The following is a 6000-nucleotide window of genomic DNA, read 5'->3' on the forward strand; positions in this document are numbered from 1 at the left end:
TCACTGTTTTTGCAGAGGTGCTCAGAATACAACAGTTTAGAAGCATATACTTATAAAGATACACAACATATCCCTCCAAACTGCTAATATCCCAAACCCCTCCTTTAGAGTGCAGGCATTGTACTTCCCATTTCCAGGACTCAATAACAAAAAAAAAGGCACATTACCGTGACTGGAACGATACCCAAATAACCCGCACATAAAAGAGAGGAGCTTACGACGACGTTTCGGTCCGACTTGGACCATTTACAAAGTTACACTAACCAGAAGTGGAGCAGGACGGGGTAGGAAGAGGTAGCGGTGGTAGTAGTAGTAGTAGTGGTAGTAGTAGTGGTAGTAGTAGTGGTAGTAGTAGTGGTAGTAGTAGTGGGGAACTAAGGAGGAGCCAGTCAAATATAAAGAAAGGGGAGCACTGCAAGGGAGCTAGGTGCCCACAAGGGAGCTAGGTGCCCACAAGGGAGCTAGGTGCCCACAAGGGAGATAGGTGCCCACAAGGGAGCTAGGTGCCCACAAGGGAGCTAGGTGCCCACAAGGGAGCTAGGTGCCCACAAGGGAGCTAGGTGCCCACAAGGGAGCTAGGTGCCCACAAGGGAGCTAGGTGCCCACAAGGGAGCTAGGTGCCCACAAGGGAGCTAGGTGCCCACAAGGGAGCTAGGTGCCCCACAAGGGAGATAGGTGCCCACAAGGGAGCTAGGTGCCCACAAGGGAGCTAGGTGCCCACAAGGGAGCTAGGTGCCCCACAAGGGAGCTAGGTGCCCACAAGGGAGCTAGGTGCCCACAAGGGAGATAGGTGCCCACAAGGGAGCTAGGTGCCCACAAGGGAGATAGGTGCCCACAAGGGAGCTAGGTGCCCACACGGGAGATAGGTGCCCACAAGGGAGCTAGGTGCCCACAAGGGAGATAGGTGCCCACAAGGGAGCTAGGTGCCCACAAGGGAGATAGGTGCCCACAAGGAAGCTAGGTGCCCACAAGGGAGATAGGTGCCCACAAGGAAGCTAGGTGCCCACAAGGGAGCTAGGTGCCCACAAGGGAGATAGGTGCCCACAAGGGAGCTAGGTGCCCACAAGGGAGCTAGGTGCCCACAGAGGGAGAGCAAGTACACAGAGGTGGGGGGAAGGGGAAGTGATGAAATAAATAATGAAGAAACAGAGACACGCGACAGAAGAAAGACGAAAAAAGGAAAGAGGAAAGGGGAAGAAGGAGAAGAAGAAAAAATGTGGAGTCAGGTTAAGTCACGGGTGTTCTGAAGTTTGGAGCATTTTACAATGTAGTGGGAGAGGAAGGCATCTACAGAGACGAAGCCAGGGCTAAGGTTCATACAAGGAAAGTTGTATATAAGAGAGGATTCAACCAGATGGCGACTGTTCGAGTTGGAAGTAGGGAAGACAGTTTTAGCAGAAGACCAGTCAATAGGATGGCTATGATCTCTGACGTGACAGAACAAAGCATTGTTAGTGTCGGCAAGCCTAACACTATTTTTGTGCTCCCTAAGTCTGTCAGAAAGAGATCGACCAGTTTCTCCGAAGTATTGAAGAGGACAGGAGGAGCAAGAAATAGAGTAGACACCAGGAACATTTGTAGAGGGAGGAGAGGTATGAACGAGATTAGTGCGAAGAGTGTTAGTCTGGCGGAAGGTAAGCTTGATGTCTAAGGGACGGAGAGAATTGTTGAGATTAGAAAGACCGGAAATGTAGGGAAGGCAGAGGACAGAAGAGTTCCCAGGAGTAGAGAGTTTGGGAGAGAAGAAATTACGTTTAGCACGTGAGAGGGCAGAGTATATGAAATGGGAAGGGTAGCCAAGACGGGAGAACGAATTATGAAGAGTGGAAATTTCTGCTGGAAGGAACTGAGGATCACAGATGCGGAGGGCACGGAGAAAGAGGGAGATAAGAACACTTTTCTTGACAGGAGAAGCATGATAGGAAAAGTAGTGAATGTACATGCCACTGTGCATAGGTTTTCGGTAAACGGAAAAGGAAAAACCTGTATCTGAGAGGTGGACATGGACATCAAGGAAAGGAAGCAAGGAATTAGATTCCCATTCAGCTTTATACTTAATGGAAGGAGCAAGATTATTAAGAGCTTCAAGAAAAGGTTGGAAGAGATTGGAGTCATGAGGCCACACAGCAAAGTGAAGCCAGAGAGTGGAGCCAGAGTGAAGGTTGCACATCGATGGTAGGAAGAAGAACAGTCTCGAAGTATTCCATGTAAAGATTAGCAAGGACCGGAGATAGAGGAGAGCCCATAGCGACACCGAAGGTTTGAGAATAATATTTCCCTTGGAAGGAAAAGGAGTTAGAGTCCACACAGAGGCGGATCAGATCAAGAAAGACTTCAATAGGTATAGGGAGATGTAGAAACCCTTCAAGGGCCTTCTCTCTAAGGAAATCAAGGACATCATCAAGAGGGACATTGGTGAAGAGGGACTCAACGTCAGGACTAAGCATCTTACAGGTTGGGAGAGAGCGAACCCGTTCAATGAAGTCTTGAGAGTGACGGAGGTGGGCAGGAGAAAAAGTACCAAGAAAGGGAGTGAGAGTTTTGGCCAGCCAAGAAGCAAGAGAATAAGAGACAGAACCTTAGAGGATATGATAGGACGAAGAGGAATATCAGGTTTATGAGTTTTGGGAAGGCCATAGAAATAGGGAAGAGAGGGACAGATGACACGAAACCGTTGAACAAGGTCAAAGTCAGGAGGACAGAGGTCGGAGAGAGTCCCTAGTTTCTTGTTGAAAGTTCTCTTGATGCTATCTAGAGGGTTGGAAACGAGAGGAGTGTAGGCACGTGAGTCAGAGAGCAAGACATCAGCTTTACGGAGGTAATCCTCGCTTTCAAGGATAACTACCGAATTACCTTTGTCAGAAGGTAGTATGACAATGTTAGTGTTGGATTTAAGAGAAGAAAGATTACGGGAATGAGAAAGACAAAAGGAATCAAAAGAGGTAATCAGGGAACTACCAGCGCGAGGGGTAGGCGAAGTGGCAAAGGAAAGGCCAGAACTTCAATCTCATACTGAGACCGTGAGACAGAAGACAGGTTAGTAACACAGTGAGGGAGAATTTAGACCAAGGGCTGAGATGAGACGTTGAAGTTTATTCTGGAGTTTAGAAGGATGAATTTGTGTATTCAGGCGAGCAGTGTCAAAGGTAGAGAGAAGGTTACAGAGATCTTGTGGGGCACCTAGCTCCCTTGTGGGCACCTAGCTCCCTCTGGGGGCACCTAACTCCCTCTGGGGGCACCTAGCTCCCTCTGGGGGCACCTAGCTCCCTCTGGGGGCACCTAGCTCCCTCTGGGGGCACCTAGCTCCCTCTGGGGGCACCTAGCTCCCTCTGGGGGCACCTAGCTCCCTTGTGGGCATCTAGCTCCCTTGCAGTGCTCCCCTTTCTTTATATTTGACTGGCTCCTCCTTAGTTCCCTACTACTACTACCACCACTACTACTACTACTACTACTACTACTACTACTACTACTACTACCACCACCACTACCTCTTCCTGCCTATATATAGCCGTCCTGCTACACTTCTGGTTAATGTGACTTTGTAAATGGTCCAAGTCGGACCGAAACGTCGTCGTAAGCTCCTCTCTTCTATGTGCGGGTTATTTGGGTATCCAGGACTCAAGTCCGGCTATGTAAAAATAACCGGTTTCCCTGAATCCCTTCACTAAATATTACCCTGCTCACACTCCAACAGCTCGTCAGGTCCCAAATACCATTAATCTCCGTTCACTCCTATCTAACACGTTCACGCACGCTTGCTGGAAGTCCAAGCCCCTCGCCCACAAAACCTCCTTTACCCCCTCCCTCCAACCTTTTCGAGGACAACCCCTACCCCGCCTTCCTTCCCCTACAGATTTATACGCTCTCCATGTTATTCTACTTTGATCCATTCTCTCTAAATGACCAAACCACCTCAACAACCACATCTCCACTGCCTCCAACCGTCTCCTCGCTGCTGCATTTACCACCCAAGCTTCACATCCATATAAGAGTGTTGGAACTACTATACTTTCATACATTCCCTTCTTTGCCTCCATAGATAACGTTTTTTGACTCCACATATACCTCAACGCACCACTCACCTTTTTTCCCTCATCAATTCTATGATTAACCTCATCCTTCATAAATCCATCCGCCGACACGTCAACTCCCAAGTATCTGAAAACATTCACTTCTTCCATACTCCTCCTCCCCAATTTGATATCCAATTTTTCATTATCTAAATCATTTGATACCCTCATCACCTTACTCTTTTCTATGTTCACTTTCAACTTTCTACCTTTACACACATTCTCAAACTCATCCACTAACCTTTGCAATTTTTCTTTAGAATCTCCCATAAGCACAGTATCATCAGCAAAAAGTAACTGTGTCAATTCCCATTTTGAATTTGATTCCCCATAATTTAATCCCACCCCTCTCCCGAACACCCTAGCATTTACTTCTTTTACAACCCCATCTATAAATATATTAAACAACCATGGTGACATTACACATCCCTGTCTAAGACCTACTTTTACCGGGAAGTATTCTCCCTCTCTTCTACACACCCTAACCTGAGCCTCACTATCCTCATAAAAACTCTTCACAACATTTAATAACTTACCACCTATTCCATATACTTGCAACATCTGCCACATTGCTCCTCTATCCACTCTATCATATGCCTTTTCTAAATCCATAAATGCAATAAAAACTTCCCTACCTTTATCTAAATACTGTTCACATATATGCTTCAATGTAAACACTTGATCTACACATCCCCTACCCACTCTGAAGCCTCCTTGCTCGTCCGCAATCCTACATTCTGTCTTACCTCTAATTCTTTCAATTATAACCCTACCGTATACTTTTCCTGGTATACTCAGTAAACTTATTCCTCTATAATTTTTACAATCTCTTTTGTCCCCTTTCCCTTTATATAAAGGGACTATACATGCTCTCCGCCAATCCCTAGGTACCTTCCCCTCTTTCATACATTTATTAAACAAAAGTACCAACCACTCCAACACTATATCCCCCCTGCTTTTAACATTTCTGTCATGATCCCATCAGTTCCAGCTGCTTTACCCCCTTTCATTCTACGTAATGCCTCACGTACCTCCCCCACACTTACATTCTGCTCTTCTTCACTCCTAAAAGATGGTATACCTCCCTGACCAGTGCATGAAATTACCGCCTCCCTTTCTTCCTCAACATTTAAAAGTTCCTCAAAATATTCTCGCCATCTACCTAATACCTCCCTCTCCCCATCTACTAACTCCCCTACTCTGTTTTTAACTGACAAATCCATACTTTCCCTAGGCTTTCTTAACTTGTTTAACTCACTCCAAAATTTTTTCTTATTTTCATTAAAATTTCTTGACAGTGCCTCTCCCACTCTATCATCGGCTCTCCTTTTGCACTCTCTCACCACTCTCTTCACCTTTCTTTTACTCTCCATATACTCTGCTCTTCTTATAACACTTCTGCTTTGTAAAAACCTCTCATAAGCTACCTTTTTCTCTTTTATCACACCCTTTACTTCATCATTCCACCAATCACTCCTCTTTCCTCCTGCCCCCACCCTCCTATAACCACAAACTTCTGCCCCACATTCTAATACTGCATTTTTAAAACCATTCCAACCCTCTTCAGCCCCCTATAGCTTATATATATATATATATATATATATATATATATATATATATATATATATATATATATATATATATATATATTATCACACTGGCCGATTCCCACCAAGGCAGGGTGGCCACCAAGGCAGGGTGGTCCACCAAGGCAGGGTGGTCCACCAAGGCAGGGTGGCCCGAAAAAGAAAAACTTTCACCATCATTCACTGCATCACTGTCTTGCCAGAAGGGTGCTTTACACTACAGTTTTTAAACTGCAACATTAACACCCCTCCTTCAGAGTGCAGGCACTGTACTTCCCATCTCCAGGACTCAAGTCCGGCCTGCCGGTTTCCCTGAATCCCTTCATAAATGTTACTTTGCTCAC

This window comes from Cherax quadricarinatus, chromosome 97 (genome assembly GCF_038502225.1).
Source record: "Cherax quadricarinatus isolate ZL_2023a chromosome 97, ASM3850222v1, whole genome shotgun sequence".
NCBI classification, from domain to species: Eukaryota; Metazoa; Arthropoda; class Malacostraca; order Decapoda; family Parastacidae; genus Cherax; species Cherax quadricarinatus.